Below are 23,177 nucleotides of genomic sequence, written 5' to 3'. Positions count from 1 at the left end.
GGCATTGCGTCAACTCATTTCTCATCTGCCTCTTTAGGACATTGCACGTTCTTTGCCTCTCCTCATCCTCCACATCTGAAGGTTTGGGGCTTCGGGTAAAGGACTTGTTGGGGGAATAGTATTTGGTCTCATGGAGCTACCTGTCCATTCTGGCTTGTTGTGGTGATGGGGGTTCTCTACAGAGCCGAAGTGAAGGCGCGACATAGTTGTGCTGTTGCTGGATTGTCAGACTCTACCATTTGATGCTGGCCAGAGTCTGTGAGCGGGTTCCTGGCCTTGGAAATTTTTCCTGGGCAATGCTCTCATGGATAGTTATGATGCTGAAGTCCTTACATGCTGGTAGTCCTGCCGCTGCTAGTCTGCTCATGTCTACTTGGTAGAACGTTTGTGGTTTCCATGCCGACTTGCTGTATCTACATTGCATTGTTAATGTGCCACTGCAAGGGATGGCAGACCCATTATATGCAGATAACTTGTCAGTTGTCAGTTGTATCATCGACCTCCAATGACTCCGGTATATATCTTTGAGGGTTGGGACTGTAAGGATATTTGCACTAGCACCGGTGTCAATCTTGACCTTGAACTTTTGTTTGCCAGCTTTCTTTGTGCATGTGATGTTGATGGTGGTGAAAGCTTCCAATTGCTGGACTTCATCAACATGGTGTGTCAGGTTCACAATGTGGAATGCTTGCTCATCTTCTGACTGAGACTTACTTTTCTCTGGGTCTTGTCCCAGGTCTGTTTTGCTGTGAGTTTGTATATCGGCTTGTGTTTATGTGGGTCTCTGGAACTTTCCTTGCTGCTGTTGCCCTGTCATCTTTTGCCTGTGTCCTGTTGGCTCATGTCCTACTGTGGCTTTTGGCTGTATCTTGCACATCAGAATTCCTACATAGGCGCGCCCAGTGTCCTTGCACAGATCTTGAAATGCAGGGCAATTTCACTGTGAGTGGGACCAACCACACTTAGCACACAGCTTGCTTGTGCTTTTTGACCTGGTTATGGTGCTGATACTTTTGGTTGCACCTAGTGTTTGCAGGTGCTGTTGACCAGCTACAATGGCTTTGTATTTCCTGCCATCTTCCAGCAGTGCATCAATGCGGTGACCTTTCTTTTTCCCCAAGAGGTCCTTCTGAAACGCTTCAATGGGTGTTGATATGATCATAAGCTCTGTTATTTGGTCTGACAGCTCAGATTCTGAGAAGTCGCATTCATTGCCCTTATTATGGCATCTGCTGATGAACTAGTCTATTGATTCCTGTGGCTATTTCCTATTGAACATCAATTCCAGGTGGTGAATTCGAAAATTCACTCTAAAATGGAGCTGATCTTCCAGCACTTTCCATATCTTTGCAGGATCTTTCCGTCCTGTTCAGGTAATATAGAGTTGTTTATTCTGTGCAATCCCTCATTTCTAATTGCAATCATTATTTTTACAGCTTGCTTTTCTGGTTCTGTAATTATTTGGTCTCTAAAGTAGAATTGCATTCTCTGGTGGAACGGTTTGAACTCAGGTAAGATATCCAAGACTTTCCAGTTCATGCTGGGAAATAATTTGGTATCCATTTTTCTGCCGTTCTTTTGCTTTAAATTTTGCTTTAAGAACTTGCTTTAAGACCTGCTTCTGTGACTCGACTGTATTGCATTTAAGAGACAGTCTTGGCTGATTTGATTGACAGCAGCAGTTTCCAGCACTAAGCCTGCTCAGTTTACACAGCTATGCAACAGGTATTTCAAGTGCTTTTTTCTGCTAGTTTGTTTCTATAGCTGTTCAATAGGCAATTCTGCAAGGTTGAGTAGTTTTATGAGTTTTTTTAAAACTCTGGTTGAGTGAATGAAGTCTCTTCAGCGTTCGAGTGATTCAATGGTTTCTATTTATAGCTGTAGCTGCGAGCTGCGTGAATGGAGGATTCCCGAGCTTTTTACTGTCGGGCACCTCGTTTCATGGTCTGGACTTAAACAGCCTAAGAAAAAGATTGGATCTTCCCGGTATATTTACCTCTCCCAGGGAGACTCTGAGAGAAAAATAAATCGATCTTTTAAAGACTTCAAGGTTTATTTTTTTTTAAAGGGGGTTCCTCTACCAATGGCAGACTGGCTCACTGGATCACAGTTATTGATCTGCAGCCTGTCGTTCAGCTCTGTCTTCTGCAGCTGGAGCTAAGTTTTTTTCACCTGTTTGGTTCAGTGTTTCTTTTACCTTTCTCTCTTCTAGCTGTATTTTTAAAGCTGTTTTCATGTGGTTTTCAAACATGGATTTTTTTTCTTACCACAGCTACCACCATGTAATGAGAAGCTGTTTATATGTCATCTGACGCAACATAAAATGAGATGCGTGGAGTTCAGGTAGTTGAAGTTCTCAGAACAGGTTTATTCAACAGCTAACTAATATATACATTTGCAGGTCTTGCCTCTTGGTGTTACAGTACAAAGTACATGTAGTCACATGACTACATCCTGGCACATAGCTTATTAGCATACTAAGATCTTAAAGGTACATTACTCTTAAAGGCAATCACACAACGATAGTAAGAGGTGGAGTTGGGCCTATTAGGGACAAAGAGTGCAATATATTCTTACAGGTGCAGGGCACTTTGTATCATTGTTCACTAAGGAAGTGGTATCTGATAAAATATCAGTAGAAGCAGAGAGGGTAGAGGCAATGGATAGGGTTAAAATAGAGAGAGGGGAAGTATTGAAAAGGCTGGCTATGCTTAGGGTAGATAGGTCACCTGGTCCAGATGGCTTACATTCCAGGTTGCTAAAGGAAGTGAGGATGGACATAACGGAAGGGCTTGCCATAATCTTCCAATCTTCCCTGGATGCGGGGCAGGTGCCAAAGGATTGGAGAGTGGCAAATGTGACACCTTATTCAAGAAAGGGTGTAGAGCCAGTCCTAGCAACTGCAGGCCAGGTAGTTTAACATCAGTGGTGGGTAAGGTTTTAGAAATAATAAGCAGGGACAAAATCAATGCGCACATGGAGAGGTTCGAGTTAATTAAGGATAGTCAGCATGGATTTGTGAAAGCCGGATCATGCTTGACTAATCTAATTGAATTTTTTGATGACATAACAGAGAAGACTGATGAAGAGAATACAGTGAATGTTGTTTATATGGATTTTAAGAATAAATAAGGTACCACAAGAAAGGCTGGTTAACAAAATTGAGGCTCATAAAATAGGAGGGTCAGTGTCCAATTGGATACAAAAATTGGCTTAAGGACAGAAAACAGTGAGTCATAGTAAATGGTTGTTTTTCAGACTGGAGGATGGTAGACAGTGGTGTTCCCCCAAGGGTCAGTGCTAGGATCACTTTTTATTTTGCGAGGTATAAATGATTTGGATCTTAGAATACAGAGTAGAAACTCAAAATTTGCCGATGACACCAAACTTGGAGGCGTGGCAGTGAAGATGATATGAACCGCCTGCAACAGGACATAGATAGGCTATCAGAATGGGCAGAGATGTGGCAGATGGAATTTAATACTGACAAGTGTGAGGTGATGCATTTTGACAGAAGGAATAGGGAGAGGCAATATATACGTAATGGCACAGTTCTAAAGATGTGCAGGAACAGAGGGACCTGGGAGTGCATGAAGGTGGCAGAACATATTGAGAGAGTAGTTAGTAAAGCATATGGGATCTTTAGCTTCATAAACAGAGGCATTGAGTACAAAAGCAGGAAAGTCATGCTGAACCTCTCTGGTATAAAGCTCTGGTTAAGCCCCAGCTGGAGTATTAATGTCCAGTTCTGGTCACCATACTTTAGGAAAGATGTTAGGGTCCTTCATAGGGTGCAGAGGAGATTTACCACAAGGATTCCAGGCATGGAGAGTTTTAATTACAAGGTTAGGTTGGAAAAACTGGGATTGTTCTCACTGGAGCAAGGAAGAACGAAGGGAGATTTATGAGAGTTGTACAAGATTATGACAGGCTTATATAAATTAGACAAGGAAAAACTGTTCTCAAGTAAACAACTGACAGGAGGAGGAGGCTCCACAAATATCCCCATCCTCAATGATGGGGGAGTCCAGCACATCAGTACAAAAAACAAGGCTGAAGTATTTGCATCCATCTTCAGCCAGAAGTGCCAAGTGGATGATCCATCTCAGCCTCCTCCCGAGGTCCCCAGCATCACTGATGCCAGTCTTCAGCCAATCTGATTCACTCCACGTGATATCAAGAAATGGCTGAAGGCACTGGATACTGCAAAGGCTATGGGCCCTGACAACATTCCAGCAATAGTACTGAAGACTTGTGCTCCAGAAATAGCCATGCCTCTAGCCAAGCTATTGCAGAACAGCTGCAACACTGACACCTGCCCGGTGATGTGGAAAATTGCCCAGGTATGTCCTGTACACAAAAAGCAAGGGAAATCCAACCCGACCAATTACCGCCCTATCAGTCTACTCTCGATCATCAGCAAAGCAATGGAAGGGGTCATCAGCAGCGCTATCAAGTGACAATTGCTCAGTAATAACCTGCTCACTGATGCTCACTTTGGGTACTGCCAGGGCTACTGGGCTCCTGACTTCATTACAGTCTTGTTCCAAACATAGACAAAAGAGCTGAACTCCAGAGGTGAGGTGAAAGTGACTGCCCTTGACATCAAGGCAGCATTTGACTGAGTATGGCATCAAGGAGCCCGAGCAAAACTGGAGTCAATGGGAAAACGCTCCACTGGTTGGATTCATATCTACAAAAAAGGAAGATGGTTGTAGTTATTGGAGGTCAATCTTTCAGTCCCAGGACATCACTGCACGGGTTCCTCAGGGTAGTGTATTAGGCCGAACCATCTTCAGCTGTTTCATCATAAGGTCAGAAGTGGGGATGTTTGCTGATGATTGCACAATGTTCAGCACCATTCATGACTCCTCAGATACTGAAGCAGCCCACGTCCATATGCAGCACGACCTGGACAAGATCCAGGCTTGCACTGATAAGTGGCAAGTAACATTTGTGCCACACAGTGCCAGGCAATGACCATCTCAAACAAGAGAGAATCTAACCATTTCCCCTTGATGTTCAATGGCATTACAATTGCTGAATCCCCCACTATCAACATCCTGGGGGTTACCGTTGACCAGAAACTGAACTGGAGCAGCCGCATAAATACTGTGCCTACAAGAGTGGGTCAGAGGCTGTAAATTCTGCAGTGAGTAACTCAACTCCTGACTCCCCAAAGCCTGTCCACCATCTACAAAGCAGAAGTCAGGAGTGTGATGGACTATTCTCCACTTGCCTGGATGGGTTCAGCCTCAACAACACTCAAGAAGCTCAACCCCATCCAGGACAAAGCAGCCCACTTGATTGGCACCCCATCCACCACCTTCAATATTAATTCCTTCCATCACTGACGTACAGTGGCAGCAGTGTGTACCAAATACAAGATGCACTGCAGCAACTCACCAAGGCTCCTTCGACAGCATCTTCCAAACCCGCGACCTTATCACCTAAAAAGTCAGGGCACCAGATGCATGGGAACATCATCACCCGCATGTTCCCCACCAAGCCACACACCATCCTAACTTGGACATATATCGCCGTTCCTTCACTGTCACTGGGTCAAAATCCTGGAACTCCCTTCCTAACAGCAATATTGGTGTATCTACACCCCAAGGACTGCAGCGGTTCAAGAAGGCAGCTCACCACCACCTTCTCAAGGGCAATTAGGGATGGGCAATAAATGCTGGCCTAGCCAGTGACGCCCACGTCCCACAAATGAATTTAAAAAAAATAACTAATGGTACAAGGAGTCGGGGGCACAGATTGAACATTTTGGCTAAGAGATATCGGGGGAATATGAGGAAAATCTTTTTTATGCAGCAGGTGGTAATGACTTGGAACTCACTGCACACAAGGGTAGTGGAAGCAGAGACAATGAATGACTTCAAAAGGAAATTGGTTAACCACTTGAAGGAAATAGACTTGCCGGGTTATCGGGATTGAGCCGGGGTGTGGGTCTGACTGGCTAGCTCCGTGGAGAGCTGGCATGGATTCGATGGACTGAATGGCTCTTCCTGTGCAGTAAATGACTCTATAGCCGGAATTTTTCATTGGGCTGGAGGCTCCGCCCACCTGCCGAAAAGTCGGTGGTGAGCCTGCCTCCGCTGGGCCTGGGGAGCCAGCCCAGGATTTTCTGCTCCCCAGGCCCTTAGTTGGTCTTGGGCAGGACTTCCACCTCCTTGAGGCAGGAAGTCCTGCCTAATGGAGCTGCCGGCCAATCAATGGGCCACCAGGAACGGTAGTCACTGCTGAGACTACACCCAGCCATCACAAGCAAGTTGAAGGAAGGCCCCAGAAGCCAAGTGAGTTTTTAGGGCCTCGCCGGGGACAATCGGCTGAGCCCCAGAGAGCCAAGGGTGTTCGGTTATGGGGGCGATAGGAGTCTTGTGTGTTGGGGGAGATTGGGGCTTCGGAGGCGGCCCTCCGTGGGGCACAAGGTGCCCAATCAGTAAGGTCCCGCCACCCCCATTACTCAAGAACTCAAGAAGGCCGCCTGGTTTTCCAGGGTTTTCCAGGCGGGGTTCTTGAGGCTTCTACCATCTGGCTGCCAAGGATAAAGTACCTGCGGCAACTAGAGGAGGCCCTTAAGTGCCAGCTAATTGGCTCCTTAAGGGCCTTGCTTAGCCTGGGGAAGGCGAGTCGCTTTTTGCCGCCACCGTCCCGACTAAAATTGCAGCTGGGGTGGGAAGGGGTCGGGAACACTCCCTCCCCGCAGCCCACCTGCCACCCACTCAACTTTACACACCCCCGCTGTCAGCCCGCTCATTTGGGGGCCGTAAAATTCCAGCCTATACATGCAGTTAGGAGGTCCATTTGACAGTCAGAAAACTCAATTCATTCCATGCAATGCAGTGAAAAGTGACAAATGTAAGAAGGGTGTATTTTTCAATGATCAAAGACACAAAAGAACAGAAACATTTTCATGGAATCTGAGCTGATTTTTTATTCATTCTCTGGATGTAGGTATTGCTGGCAAGGCTGGCATTTATTGCCCATTCTTAGTTGCCTTAAGAAGGTAGTGGTGGGCTGCCTTCTTGAACTGTTAATAGTGGTTTAATACAATTAAGTGGCTAACTAGGTCACTTCAGGGGACAGTTAAGAGTGAACCATATAGGCCACGCCGGGTATAAAGAACAAAGAACAGTACAGCACAGGAACAGGCCATTCGGCCCCCCCAAGCCTGCGCCAATCTTGATGCCTGCCGAAACTAAAACCTTCTGCAATTCCGGGGACCGTACCCCTCTATTCCCATCCTAGTCATGTATTTGTCAAGATGCCTCTTAAACGTCATTATCGTACCTGTTTCCACCACCTCCCCCGACAGCAAGTTCCAGGCACTCACAACCCTCTGTGTAAAGAACATGCCTCGCACATCCCCTCTAAACTTTGCCCCTCTCACCTTAAACCTATGTCCCCTAGTAACTGACGCTTCCACCCTGGGAAATGATGGCAGGCATTCTTAAAGCATGCTTCATGATTACATTTACCAGTACATGTTTTATTTTATTTACAGATTTTTTAAACTGAATTCAGATTAGCAAATTGCTGTGGTGGGATTTGAACTCTTGTTCTCTGGATTATTAATCCAGGCCTCTGGAATACTAGTCCAAAACTTAAACAGTTTGAAAACTGCCGTATGCAAGACAAGACACTACAGTTTAGATAATATGCATACTGAACGACATTACAGTCTAAGTATAACTGTATATAATTAAGCTTGGATAACATTCCTGCCTCAGTAGTGCTACTTGTTTTAATCAAGGGATGTGTCAAACGGCACTGTTCTGTTTCTTCTCACTTCTCAGGGTTACCGGCTTGTGTTAGACTCACATGCTCCAATTAACAGAATTTTCAACAGGAGCATGCTGATCAAGGGGACATGTATAGACTTACATCAGCTGATCAGGTGGGTGACACAGGTGTTTGATAAGTACTCCTGACTAAATTTAGTAGAACTACACAAAAATATCGCACTATTAACAGTATAGTATTACACCATCAGTCCAGATCTTCTGTTGTTTCTGGTTTGGCACATCCACTGAGTGATGAGCATCACAGTTGCCTGAATAGCTAAGATCAACCTAGGATGAACTGCACTCCAGTTCAATCTACCAATGTGCTGAGAAAAACGACTTTTCTGTTTCAATTTCAGTAACACGGTACAAGGTCACAATTAATTGATTTGAGATTCAGAGGAAGCGTGGGCAGAAGGCAAATTCTCAAGGCCCTGTCAATGAATCAAACTTCCTGAATATTTGTCTTGCATGTATACCAACCATTGTCATTTCTATCTATATGCCTGCTTTTTTGCATTTCACAATTAAAATCATCTTTTCTCAATTGAACTGAGGCCTGCCAGTACCAACCATATCAGCCAATCAGATTAAGCAGAGCGGTACCAGAAAATGTTGCAATGAATCAGACCAGTTGGAACTCAACAGAAACAGTCAGATCAATTGGAAATGGTTCTGAAAGTTTTCAGATACTACAGGCTAGAAATTTGTGTGTAATGTTTTTTTGGGCACTGGAGTCACAAGTCAGACCCTGCCCTTGCCAGTTCCCATCAAAGTGAGCATCATCTGCATGATTATAACCTATGGCTGGGCAGGTCCTACGCTGTTTCCTTCTTCTGCACACTGCCGGCTGCCTCCGTGCACAGTAGGGGGCTAAGTAACATTGCGAACCTACCACGTGATGCAACCAGCTTGCTCTTCTTAAAGGCGACTCTTCCTCTTCAAGGGAAGCTGAACTGAATTAAAAAAAGAAATGCTGGAACCACTCAGCAGGTCTGGCAGCATCTGTGGAAAGAGAAGCAGAGTTAACGTTTCGGGTCAGTGACCCTTCTTCGGAACTAGCAAATATTAGAAATGTCAAAGGTTATAAGCAAGTGAGCCGGGGTTGGGGCAAGAGATAACAAAGGAGAAGGTGTAGATTGGACAAGGCCACATAGCTAACCAAGAGGTCATGGAGCAAAGGCAAACAATATGTTAATGGTGTGTTGAAAAACAAAGCAACAAAGCTGAACTGAATAATAGGTGGAATTTAAATGATGGAAATGTGAACACCAAGGCAGAGTGAGGGTTCCAGAGTGATGGATGCAGTGATGGATGCAATGCTGGAGGCCTTAGTGGTGGAGCTGGGCAGCAGGAGAGACGGTATGGTTCCACAGGGGGTCAGGAGGCCCTCAAGGATCACTGTGAAAAGGAAGTGGGAACAGGTGGCCAGGAAGGTCAATGCCCAGCCTCTGGACCTGAGAATCTGGCAGCAGTGCCACAAGAGGTCTAATAACCGCATGCATCTTCATATGATATTTCCTACCCACTAGACCACCAACCTCCTTGTGAAAACCAAGTCCCATCTTCACACTGAGGATACCCTCCATTGTGTTGTGTGGTACCACGACCGTGCTAAATGGGATAGATTCAGGACATATCTGGAATCCCAAAACTGGGCATCCTTGAGGCGCTGTGGACCATCAGCAGCAGAATTGTATTCAAACACAATCTGCAAACTCCTGGCCTGGCATATCCTTCACCCTACCATTGCCATCAAGCCAGGAGATCAACCCCAGATAAGGAGTGCAGGACAGCATGCCAGGAACAGTACCAGGCATACCTAAAGATGAGGTGTCAACCTGGTGAAGCTACAACACAGAACTACTTGCATGTGAAACAGCAGAAGCAGCATGTGATAGACAGAGCTAAGTTATCCCACAACCAATGGATCAGATCACAGCTCTACAGTCCTGCCACATCCAGTCATGAATGGTCGTGGACAATTAAACAACTAACCAGAGAAAGGGGCTCCACAAACATCCCCATCCTCAACAATGGGGGAGCCCAGTCAGTGCAAAAGACAAGGCTGAAGCATTTGCAATCATCTTCAGCCAGAAGTGCCGAGTGGATGATCCATCTTGGCCTTCTCCTGAGGTCCCCAACATCACAGATGCCAGTCTTCAACCAATTTGATTCATGTTGGCGTCATTCCATCCACAAAAGATGATGGACATGCAGCAAACAATCTATTTAGGTGGGGTGTCCTCTCTTGGTGCACCTTTGCAGATGGTTGTGAAGGCCAATGCTTGAGAGGCAGCTTCTGCCACAAGTGCCTCACGTGAAGCTGCCAAGTGGCGCTGGGTTGTTTTCGGCATTGGCACCTGTTGCCTAGCTGCTGTAGCCACTAGTTGTCGTGGTAGTGCACACCAGTCCACAGTATGTGTTGCCATTTCCCTCTTTCACCAGCTGGTGACTCCCAGCTGTGATAGTTGACATTTAGGGCCTTCATGTCGTGCTTGCAAGCATCCTTGACGCGGAGCGTTGGGTGCCCCTTGGTCATCTGGTTCTGCTACCTTACCATACGGAAGATCCTTGGGTATGTGACTGTCTTCCATCCTGCAGACATGTCCGATCCACCAAAGTCACCTCTATTTGATTTGCCCCACATGATATAAAGAAATGACTGAAGGCACTGGATACAGCAAAGGCTATGGGCCACAACAACATCATGGCAGTAATACTGGAGACTTGTGCTCCAGAACTAGCCATGCCCCTAGCCAAGCTGTTTCAGTACAGCTACAACACTGGCATCTACCCAACAATGTGGAAAATTGTTAAGGTATGTCCTGTCCACAAAAAGTAGGACAAATCCGATTTGGCGAATTACCCCACCATCAGCCTACTCTCTATCATCAGCAAAGTGATGAAAGGTGTTGTCAACTGTGCTATCAAATGGCACTTACAGAGCAATAACCTGTTCACCGATGCTCAGTTCAGCCAGGGCTACTCAGCTCCAGACCTCATTACAGCCTTGGTCCAAACATGGACAAAAGAGCTGAATTCAAGAGGTGAGCAAAGTGTACCATATACGAGATGCACTGCAGCAACTCGCCAAGCCTCCTTCGACATCACCTTCCAAACCTGTGACCTCTTCCACCTAGAAGGACAAGGGAGCAGATGCTTGGGAACACCACCAACTGCAAGGTCCCCTTCAAGTCGCACATCATCTTGACTTAGATCTGTACCTCCGCTCCTTCGTTGTCGCTGAGTCAAAAACCTGGAACTCCCTTCCTAATAACACTGTGGATGTATCTACACCAGATGGCTTGCAGCGGTTCAAGAAAACACTTCACCACCACCTTCTCAAGGGCAATAAGGGATGAGCAACAAATGCTGGCTTTGCCAGCGATGTTCACGTCCCATGAAAGAATAAAAAAGGGGCACTAACTTGCTATGTCAGAACATTCCTATCACTACATTTATAAAATTGTCAGGGCTTGAAATTAAAATTGGGAGTGGAATTGGGCTAGTAATGACGATTGTTTAATTACATAGGATCCTACTATAGTGTCCTTTTATGATGTGTGATGTGACAACAAAAAACTTGCATTTATATAGTGCCTTTAACGTACTAAACTATTCCAAGGAACTTTACAGGAGCATAATCAGTCAAAAATTGGTATCGAGTTAAAGATGATGTCATTAGGACAGGTGACCAAAAGCTTGGTCAATGATGTAATCTTTAAGGAATGCCATAAATAAGGAGGGAGAAGTGGAGTGGTTAAGGGAGAGAATTACAAAGCTTAGGCCCGAGACCATTGAAGGCATGACCTTGAATAGTGGTGTGAAGGAAGAGGGGTGGGGGGATGAACAAAAGCTCAGAGTTGGCAGAACAGAGTTCTTGGTAATAGTAGGGCTGGAGGAGGCTACAGGGATAGGGAGGAGTGACCATGGGGGGATTGAAACATAATGCTGAAAATTTTAAAATTGAGGCATTCTCGGACTGGCATCCAGGCCATCAGCCTGTTTGGACGGGGGCCTGACACCCAGTTACATTCTTTTGATTTAAAAGTCATCTTTGGCTTATTTGCACACATGTGGTTAAGGTCCTTTATTTATTATCCAGTAGTGGGGAACTTTCATGTTGAAGCTTTAAGCATCTGTTTGGAAATATGAGTATTGATGTTAATAAGAGTATAAGTGATTTTATTTGTGCGCCATTAAAAAAAGTTAGACCTCATTCAACAAGGCATAACATGGGGTGACAGGGGTGTGGCTCTCAGGGGCAACCCCACTACCCCCCGACTCCTGATGCTGAGTCCCTTGATTAGACACTGGGTGCCTTTGAATGAACGAAAGCCCCTCCGCCCCACGGCCCGGAAGACCACAAATTGACTCATGCGGGTCATCTCACGCCTGCTCATTCTATTTGGTTAGAAAACCCAAAGTCAGATGCATTTAAGTGGAAGCTAGATAAGTATATGAGGGAGAAAGGAATGGAGAGTTATGCTGATAGAGCTACATGAGAAAGGATAGGAGGAAACTCAAGTGGAACATAAATGCTGGCATGGACTTGTAGGGCTGAATGGCCGGTTTCTATACTGTATAATCTGTGTAATTCTATGTAATGTGCTGTCTTAATTTATCCTATGTGTTATGACCAGGTGAGAAAGGTGTCCAGGGGTCCCTTTTAGCCTTCACTGGTCTTATTGTAACAGGATTTAATTTTAAACACACTGTGTTTTGAGCTCCCCCTTGGTGAATCCTTGTTCACCACTTTCCAATTATAAGGCAAAGAAATGAACACAAACAGACTTGCTTAGGTTTAAAGAAGAAAAGTGAAATTTATTAAAACTTAAACTCTAATTTGGTTAACGCCTATGGATACATGCCGCGTCCCACGCTAGCATGCATCTGCGATACACACATGCAAATAGAGACAGAAAAGAGCAGAAGAAAAATAGTGGAGAGCTTTGAGGCAATCACTGAAGAGGGGTTTTTTACTGTGCTTTGAGCTTGCTGTAGGGTCCTTGATTGTAGGTAGTCTTGCTTTTCATTGGGGCCCAGTATTCTTCTTAAACCTTGTTCACTGTCGGAGACTTTTCTCTCTTGAGGTTCATTTGTCTTCAATGGTTTCCAAAGCTGGTGAGAGCGAGATGAGAGTAGACAGGAGAGAGGTCTTTTCAGTCCAAGAACAAACAGCTTTCTGAGTTTCAAACACTCTGTGGAAGGTTCAAAATTCAAACAGCCAGTTAATCATGTGACTAAGATGGTCTGACTAGGTCTTCTGTGTATTGGAGAAGCAAGAACTGGGTCCTTTGTTCCAATACTGTCTGCTAGAATGCAAAACAAAAGGCCTTTCCAAAGAGGTGCCTGGCAATTCCTTGAGATAAGCCCTCTTTTCTGCCCAGTATCAACTTCAATTTTTAATATTCATGTGGCAAAGTAATGTATGCCTCAGTCTTGGCAGGTGGGGACCTGCATGACATTACGGTTAATTCTTTGTAGATGGCTGTACACTGGTAACCTGAGGGGTCAGGTCAATACTCAGAAATGATAATGAAGGGCTTAAATTTCAATTCAGTTTTGCCATTATTTCTTCAATTCAAGGAGATGATGTCAATGCATTCAACTAATATTGCTAGGTGAATTGCAAGTCTTGTACAAAATAAATATCTTGAATTATAGAATTCCACCCATCGAGCTTGTGGCAGCTCGTTGAAAGAGCTATTCTATTAGACACACTTGTCCACATTTCCCCATAGCTCTGTGTACCTTTTCCAATAAATATCCAATTCCCTTTTAAATGTTACTATTGTATCTGCTTCCACCATCCTTTCAGGCAGTGCATTCAATTCGTAACAACGTGCTGTGTAAAAATATTTCTCCTCATCTCCCTCTGGTTCTTTTGCCAATTATCTTACCTCATGTTCCAATGTATACAGTGGAATTATTATTTTTTTACATGAATTCACACTTGGGCTCATCAGCTATCTGTGATGTCCACATAGTTATAGTTTACAGGAGGCAAATAAAATGGGCTTCGGTTGTAGTTGCCAAGATATAACACTGCTATAGAACTCATAAGAGAACTTGAATAAGTAGATTTTGAAATGATATGTGCTATATGTTTGAACATCATACAGTATTTATGACCTGAAAACCAGACAGCATGATTCATTTATAGCTGAGTGTAGTTTTCACTCTGTTACAGTTAGTGCACCAAATTTACAGTATCTGCTTCTGTTTATACTATCTAACTGATCGCAATCAAGCCTGATCAGCATGACCTAATCTGAATGATCCCTCAGGTTATACATTGAGAGCCGTCCCAGAGTCTTGACATGTACAGAGAATTTTAAAGTACCCTCATGACATTTTTTACAAACTGGAGGCTTTGTACAACCCCGGTTGGGAGTTCAAATTCAGCTGTTGTACTGCCCTAATTCAAATCTCTGGCTTCTCGTCGCAAAGCCAAACCCCATTCAGGAACTAAACTTCATGCTTACTTTTTCTCAGGCCAAGTCAAACTGTGCCAAAACAGATTTATTTTCGGTTTAAAATACAAGGTAAACACAACCATAGTGAAACCTGCTTATTTTCAAACCGTTTTATATCCTAGCCAATTCATAAGCTTACAATCGCAAAGTGACTTGTTTTCATTTCTGCACATTTTCTTGTTTGCATCATAGCGGGTGTAATGTTGTGCTGTGTTCTTCAGTCTTCTTTAAATGACAACCACAGGCTTTATATTTGGATTCAACACAAACACTATTTATTTTCTTACTTTCTTACATTGCATGATTTCAGGTACAGGTTTTTTCCTTCCTGGTATATGTCTGGTCTCTGTAGAGTCATGTGCTGAGTGTACCTCTCAAAATGGTGTCCCTCCCATATTTATGATGTTATCAGTTGCATCAGTAGCCTGATCTCTTAAAGGTACGGTTTCTTAAAGGTAAAGCCACCACTGCACTACATTACATTAGCCCCTTCTTTGAAATTTAAATTTTGTACTATAATTAGTTCTTTATATTGTCTGATGCAGCCTAAATGAGATGCATGGAGTCTAGTTGGTTGAAGATCTCAAATAGGTTTATTACAGCTATTGAACTATAATATAAAGTACAGAGCTAACTATTTTCAGAACCTTCCTTTGGATGTTGCAGTTGCAGAGTGACTCAGGCCTGTAGTCATATGACTGCATCCTGGTACTTAGCTCATTAGCATATTTTGATCTTGAAGGCAATCATACAACATCCCCTTTCTTTCCAAAGATACGTCTTGTATGCTAAAAGTAAAATTACATAAAATTAGATAACATCAAAACTAGTTATATAGGGTATAGATTATAGAATTTATAGGTACAAGGCTGGAGATTGTGAAATTTACAAATGCAGAGGCTTTAAAGTCCATAGGTCATTTTGGTGGTTTGACAATTCTTGCTTGGGGAATCTGCATCTCATCTGTTGCTGTTGTTTGACTTTGACAAGGTATGTTCTTTGAAGAGGAAAAGTAGAGCAAACATATCCAGAGCTCCCTGGGTGACAGAAGAGGTAGAGATTAAGATAAAGAAGAAAAAGTGTGCTTCTGACAGATGTCAAGCAGAAAATACTATTGAGAACCAGGCTGAATATAGAAGGTCCAGAGGGGAAGTGGAAAAGCAAATAAGAGAAACAAAGAGAGAGCATGAGAAGAGGCTGGCAGCTAGCACTAAAGGAAATTCCAAAGTTTTCAATAGGCATATAAATTGTAAAAAGGTGGTAAAAGGAGGAGTGGGGCCGATTAGAGACCAGAAAGGGGATTTACACATGGAGGCAGAGGGCATAGCTGAGATATTAAATGAATACTTTGCATCTGTCTTTAACAAGGAAGAAGCTGCAATCCAGGCAATGTTGAAAGAGGAGGTAAGTCAGACACTAGTGGGGTTTAAAATTGATAAAGAAGAAATATTAGATAGGCTGTCTGAACTTAAAGTGGATAAAACACCAGGGCCGGATGAGATGCATCCAAGGATACTGAGGGAAGTGAGGGTGGAAATCGCAGAGGCACTGGCCATAATTTTTCAGTCATCCTTGGTCTCAGGGGTGGTGCCAGAGGACAGGAGAATTGCAGACATTACACCCTTGTTCAAAAAAGGTGTAAAGATAAGCCCAGCAACTACAGGCCCGTCAGTTTAACTTCGGTGGTGGGGAAACTTCTAGAAAAAATAATTCGGGGCAAAATCAATAGTCACATGGACAAATGCGAGTTAATTAAGGAAAACTAGCATTGATTTCTTAAGGGAAAATAATGTTTCCCTAACTTTCTGGAGTTTTTTGAGGAGATAACAGAGAGGGTTGATGAGGGCAATGCTGTTGATGTGGTGTACATGGACTTTCAAAAGGCATTTGATACAGTGTCACACGACAGACTTGTGAGCAACCTTGTAGCTCATGGAATAAAAGGGACGGTAGCAACATGGATACAAAAATGGCTGAGTGACAGGAAACAAAGAGTAGTGGCTAATAGTTGTTTTTTGAGCTGGAGGAAGATTTCTAGTGGAGTTCCCCAGTGATCGGTGTTGGGACCCTTGCTTTTCCTGATATATTTTAATGACCTAGACAGGGTACAATTTCAAAGTTTGCAGATGATACGAAACTTGGAAACATTATGAACTGTGAGGAGGATAGTGTAGAACTTCAAAAGGACATAGACAAGTTGGCGGAATGGTCAGACAGGTGGCAGATGAAGTTCAATGCAGAGAAATGTGAGGTGATTCATTTTGGTAGGAAGAACATGGAGAGATAATATAGAATAAAGGGCACAATTCTAAAGGGGGTGCAGGAGCAGAGGGACCGAGGTGTATATGTGCATAACTCATTAAAGGTGGCAGGACAGGTTGAGAGAGCAGTTAATAGAGTATACAGTATCTTGGGCTTTATTAATAGGGGCATAGAGTACAACAGCAAGGAAGTTACGTTGAACTTATAAAAGACACTAGTTCAGCCTCAGCTGGAGTATTGCGTCCAATTCTGGGCACTGCACTTGAGGAAAGATATGAGAGCATTGGAGAGAATACAGAAGAGATTCACAAGAATGGTTCCAGGGATGAGGAATTTCAGTTATGAAGTTAGACTGGAGAAGTTAGGACTGTTTTCCTTGGAGGAGAAGGCTGAGTGGTGATTTGATAGAGGTATTCAAAATCATGAGGGGTCTGGACAGAGTAGATAGAGAGAAACTGTTCCCACTCGTAAAAGGATTGAGAAGGAGACGGCACAGATTTAAAGTATTTGGTAAGAGAAGCAAAAGTGACATGAGGAAAAACCTTTTCATGCAGCGATTGGTTCAGGTCTGGAATGCACTGCCTGAAAAAGTATTGGAGGCAGGTTTAATTGAAGCATTCAAAAGGTAATTAGACAGTTATATGAAAAGGAAGAATGTGCAGGGTTATGGGGAGAAGGCAGGGGAATGGGATTGAGGGAACTGCTCTTTCAGAGAGCCAGTGTGGACACGATGGGCCGAATGGCCTCCTTCTGCACTGTAACAATTCTGTGATTCATCAACATGATGTGTCAGGATCACAATGTGGAATGCCTGCTTGTCTTCTGTCTGAGAATCACTCGTCTCTGAGTCTTGTCTCAGGTCAGTTTGGCTGTGGACTTTGTGTATCAGCTTGTATTTACGCAGGTCACTGGCGCTTTCCTTGCCGCTGTTGCCCTGTTGCTGCACCTATTGTCTGTTTGTCTGTGTCCTGTTGTGACTTCTGACTGTGTCCTTAGAGCCAGATTTCTTGCATAGGTGGACTCGGTGTCCTTTTGCTCTACATGCCTTGCACAGGTCTCGAAATGCAGGACAGCTTTGCAGTGAGTGGGACTAACCACACTTACTGCACAGCTTGCTTGCTCTTTTCGACCTGGTTATCATGCTGATATTGTTGCCTGCACATAGTGCTTGCAGGTGCTGATGTCCAGCTACAATGGCTTCATATTTCCTGCCATCTTCTGGCAGTGCATCAATACTGTAACCTTTCTTTTTACCCAAGAGGTCTTTCTGAAATGCTTCAATGAGTGTTGGTACAATCACCAGCTCCATTAGTCGCTCTGATAGCTCAGCTTTTGAAAAATCACATTTGTTGCCCTTACTATGGCATCTACTGATGAACTGGTCGATTGCTGCCTTTAGGACATCAATTCCAGGCAGTGAATTTGAAAATTCACTCTTAATCTGAGCTGATCATCTAACACTTTCCATATCTTTGTGGGATCTTTCTGGTTCTCTTAAGATAAGCCTGACACATTGATTCTGTGTAATCCCTCATTTCCAACTGCTGTTAGTATTTTTGCAGCCTGGTTTTCTGGTTCTGCAATCACTTGGTCTGCAAAACATAACTGCATTCTTTGTTTGAAAAGTTGGAACTCAGATAGGATATCCATGGCCTTCCAGTTCATGCTGAGCAATTTAGTATCCAGCTTCCTGCTTTTCATTTGCTTAAATCTTGCTTTAAGACTTGTCCTGTGACTCTGCACTGTTTCCCATTTCAGAAATTCTCTGTTGTTTATACTAGCCGCTTGGTTTGAGAGGAGAAAGTGTTTGACAGTGCTCTGTCTTTAACTTGCTTGCAGCACTTAAGTTTGTCTGTTTACACAGCTGTTCACTAGGCATTTCAATAGCTTTTTTAGAGTTTATTTATGTTCTTCATGTTCGACTGGTTTAATGGTATTTTTATAGCTGTGGCTGCGTGATTGAAAGCTCTTCTTCACACTTGAGTGATTTAATGAGTTTTTAAAACTTTTGCTGCATGGATGAAGGCTCAGCAGTGATTGGGGTTTTCCCACGCTTTTTCTAATGGACGTCTCCTGTAATGGTGTTGACCTCCATCATCCTGGGAGAGGAATCTCTGGGAAAAATCTGTTTTTCTTTTACGGCGTCTTGGAAAAAATCAATCCTTCAGGCACTTCAAAGATTTTTTTTAAAACAATGACTCACCTGATTTACTTGCAGCCTGTCATTCTGTGCTGTGTCTGCTGTAGCTGGAAGTAAGTCCTTTCTTCTCCAATTTTTGGGCCTATATTTCCTTGAAATGATTTTCCGGTTCTCAACCTCATTCAATTCAATATCTCCTCAACCTGTTCTCAGTCCTTGGGGCACTAACCCCAGGCTCTCCCAGGGCCACTGGTCATGAGGCCTGGGGTTCCATTTTAGCTTCAGCTCTTGGCTGTGAGGCTGGCGCTTTAACATTTATGAATTCCGGAGGAATTAATAGTACCACCAGTTGACAGATTTTTACTTGTCACTGAGGCCCAGGAGAAAACCTTGGGAGCCTCATGTGCTTGATAAACTGGCTCCACTGGGGCTGGAGATGGTGTCTTCTCCTTCAACTCTTCCGCATTCTTCTCTACCAGTTCAGGTTCAGGTTCAGTTTTTATCTCCTTGATTTTAGATTCAGGCTCAGGCTCAGCCTCAAGTGTGGGCTCCTCCAGGGCTTGTTCCACACCATTACTGACAGCGTAAGCCTCATAATATGTATTATTGGTGTTTTCTTGTATAGGTTCAGGAAACAGTTGACATTCTTCTGATTCTTCTCCACTTCCTCTTCCGATTCTTCTTTCAATTCTGCGTCCGAGTCGAACACTTCATCTTGGTCGCGGAATATATCATTATGGACTTAGAATTTGTTTGGAGCAGAACCCTCTGGTGACAGGACGAAAGTCTACATGAACCTCCTCATTGGCTGTCCACTGTTTGACAGCTCTGCCATCACCTGTACAACCACCCCATTCGCTTAGTGTAGCATGTGCATCCACATGACAAATTTGTGTGTGGTAATCACTAAACTGAAGGGAACTGACCTTTTTGTGGATCTCAGTTTGGCCATAAACCACTTCTGCAGGCTTTCCATTGCCATCCAATCCACCATGAACATAGGAAGAGGTTTTATCATAAAACCAGTGCCAGATGTCTGGTGTCTTCTTTAGCAAAGTGTCGTACTGCCTCAAAAACTCCCTCCCTACAAGCTGGGGATTTGGCTTTTCCATCACCATTTCTTTGGTACACAATGACTCTAGCTGCTGGATCCGATGGAAAGCGGCAACTGACGGCTCCACATGGCTGCCGTTGCCATGTGCGTCAGCCAATGAGGAAGTTCATGCAGACTTTCGTCCTAGCACCAGCGGGTTCTGTTCCAAACAAATTCTACATCCATAATGATATATTCTGCTACCAGGATGAAGTATTCGAATTGGAACAAGAATCACAAGAGGAAGTAGAGGAAGAACCACAAGAACACCCTGAACCTGTACAGGGCGTGGGTTCATATCCACTGCTGCCATTATATAATGAGTTCTTTATGTCGTCTGATGGAAAATAAATGAGATGCATGGAGTCCAGTTGGTTGAAGATCTCAAACAGATTTATTCCAGCTATTGAAATATAATATACAGAAGATAATATACAGTACAGAACTAACTATTTACAGAACCTTCCTTTGGGTGTTACAGTTGCAGAGTGACTCAGGCTTGTAGTCACATGACTGTGCCTGGTATGCTCATTAGCATACTAAGCTATTAAAGGGACATCACTCTTAAAGGCAATCATACAACAGTTCCCTTTTCTTTAAAAATTAACCATTACAAAATTACATTCAACATAACTCAGTTGGTCTGAAATTTGAAACTTGGAGGGGATAGGTTTCAGGCACATCACCCTCAATACCAGACTTTTTCTCCCGTTTTGCATTCACGGGAGGATCTGCATTCAAGATTTCCTTCACCTTCTTAAAATCTGGAGATAGATTTTTTTTTTCCAAATATGTGCCTGTGGAGCATCACTTCCTGAGCTGAAAAAATGCTCGTCTTTATTTAATTGCAGATTGTGCATTTGGAGTTGATCCAACACTGCTTGTCATGTTCTGCTTGTGTTCTCCCATACACAATAATGTCATCTAAGACATTCTTGACTACATTCAGGCCTGTAAGTAGTTCTGCTACTGCCAAATGAAAAATTTCAAAGGCAAGTGACTACTCTTATGATCAGGTGAACAGGAGTCGCAAGGCTCCCCTCGTGTCTTTCTTCTTGTTTGACCGCAACAGGTTTTACTCTTTTTTAAACAGTGGATGTGCTTACCACTTCAGTGAGTGTTTTACCTTTTACATTTGTTGTGATCATAAAAGAACCAATCGGACAAGTTTCTTTGAGTTTAAACAAGAGGTGAGTTTATTTTACTTAACCAAAAGCGCAATCTAAATAAAATAATAAAATTACGCTATACTTTTACTCACACACTCACACAAGAATAACACACACACCAATAGATTACAGAATGGAGAAGAATAGTAGTTGGGGTAGAGTTTGGATCAATAAAAAGGAATATACAGTCTGTAGTGTCTGATAACTTTAGTGGTCTTCCGATTGAATTTGTGGTTCTGACGTTTTGGGTTGATAGTTGTTCTTGGAGACAGTTGAGCAGAGAGTTTCCTTCCTGGGGTCTTTGTCCTGGATCTTGCAGCTGGCAGCCAGGCGTTGCATGCCCCACAGAAGATTTTCTGGAGAGAGAGAAAGAGACACCTCTTCTGGCTTCTTCACAGATTGAGTCTCTCTGGTACTTGTCTGTCTTATCCAAGGGAAACTCCCAGCTTTCACAGGGATGGACAGATGGTCACGTGATTGCCTCAGTGTATTCTCTGTGCCTTCGAATGAGATTCAAGTTCAGGAATCTCAATCTCTCTCAGGCCTCATGGTGTCAATGTATACCCCTGCAGGAGTTTGCCCTTTTAATGTTAATGTCCCAGGATGGCTTTGCTTGTCTTGCTAATGAAAGCAATATGGCAAGTCATCGTGTTGGGTAAAGTCTAATCAGACATGCGTCTCCACTTTGATGCCTTGGAATGTGAAGGGTGTTCAAATACAAATGGTGGCGGCCATTTTTAGCTGTGGCAAAGTCTTTTTAAAAGTTGACTGTAATTTTCCAGCTTTCCATTTTTAAGTTTAATTTAGGTTTCCAATCGATGAAGTAAAATCCTCATTCAGCATATCACATTTTCATGACACTACACTTAAAAAATATTTCCTTGGCTGTGAAGCACTTTGGCACAGCTTGAGGTAAAGTTTGTTTTTCTTAGGTGGTGCTACTCAGTAGTCAGCTATGGCTCAGTGGGTTGTACTCTTGCTCCTGAGTCAGGAGGTTATGCTTTCAAATTTCACTCCAGAACCTGAGTACAAAATCAAGGCTGACACTCTACTGCAGTACTGAAGGAGTGCTGCACTGTTAGAGGTGCTTTTCTTCAAATGAGACATTCAACCAAGGCCCTGTCTGCTCCTCTCAGGTGGATGTAAAAGCTCCCATGACACTATTTTGAAGAAGAGCAGGGGAGTTATCTCCAGTGTCCAAGCCAACATTTATCCCTCAATCAACCTCACAAAAACACATTATCTGGTCATTATCACATTGCTGTTTTCCGGAGCTTACTGTGTGCACATTGGCTTCCGCGTTTCCCACATTACAACTATGACTAGATTTCAAAAAGTACTTCATTGGCTGTAAAGCACTTTGGGATGCTTGGTGGTCATGAAAGGTGCTACATAAATGCAAGTCTTTCTTTTGTCTTACTTTGCCAGATTCCTTGAGGTGTACCGTCCTCTCACATATCTGTTGCCAGCTCCTGTAGTCACTGCAATTTCGGCTTGCTGCCACCTCTTACCATGCCACTTGCACCTTTATCCTCAAGGGAGCATGTCAAATACAGCAACCCTCCTCACATCCACCTCACATAGCAGCCCATTCAGTGTGCCAGGGGTATGGTTAGCATCTCTCCACGATTGGCCAGCAAACTCTGTTTTATGCCTCCATATTGAGATTTTCAATCTTTTGGTTTTGTGCCTCATTATTTCCTTCCTCCATGCTCCCACCATACTGTTTTTAAAGGTCTCAAGGCTTGTATGAGCTTTCAAAAAAGCTTCAACATGTTTATTCCTGCATATTTTAAGCACCAGCCTTTAAGGGGTGTATAATCATGGCATTCTACAGGGCTGCCCACCCTGTTCCCTGCCCTGTCTGAGATTCAACCAGTGTACAACAACAACTTGCATTAATGCATTGCCTTTAATGCAATAAAACAAACCAAGATGCTTACAGGAGTGATTGGTAAACAAAATTTGACACCAAACCACATAAAGAGATATTCGGACAGGTGACCAAAGGCTTGGTCAAAAAGGTTGATTTTAAGCAGTGTCCTAAAAGGAGGAGAAAGCAGTAGAAAGGTGGTGAGGCTATGCAAGAAAATTCCAGAGCATTGAGCCTTGATAACTGAAGGTACAACCACCAATGCTGGAGCGATTAAAGTCGGAGATGCACAAAAAGCCAGAAGTGGAGGTGTACAGAGATCTCAAGCATGAGAATTTTTAAATTGAGGCTTTGCCATACCA

The 23,177-nt window shown here is 43.5% G+C and overlaps 1 protein-coding gene and 1 pseudogene across 1 annotated transcript in view; one reads left to right on the top strand and one right to left on the bottom strand.

Annotated features, from left to right (window-relative positions):
* LOC137371001 (NALCN channel auxiliary factor 1) overlaps positions 1-23,177 on the top strand; it is a 1,064,361-nt gene that overhangs the window by 895,081 nt on the left and 146,103 nt on the right. The gene's annotated exons all lie outside the window — the stretch shown is intronic.
* On the bottom strand, positions 18,934-19,798 carry LOC137370999 (ras GTPase-activating protein-binding protein 2 pseudogene; annotated as a pseudogene).

Source organism: Heterodontus francisci, chromosome 6 (genome assembly GCF_036365525.1).
Source record: "Heterodontus francisci isolate sHetFra1 chromosome 6, sHetFra1.hap1, whole genome shotgun sequence".
Lineage (NCBI taxonomy): Eukaryota > Metazoa > Chordata > Chondrichthyes > Heterodontiformes > Heterodontidae > Heterodontus > Heterodontus francisci.
The sequence above is the reverse complement of the archived record's forward strand: the minus strand, read 5'-3'. Positions and strand labels throughout refer to the sequence as shown.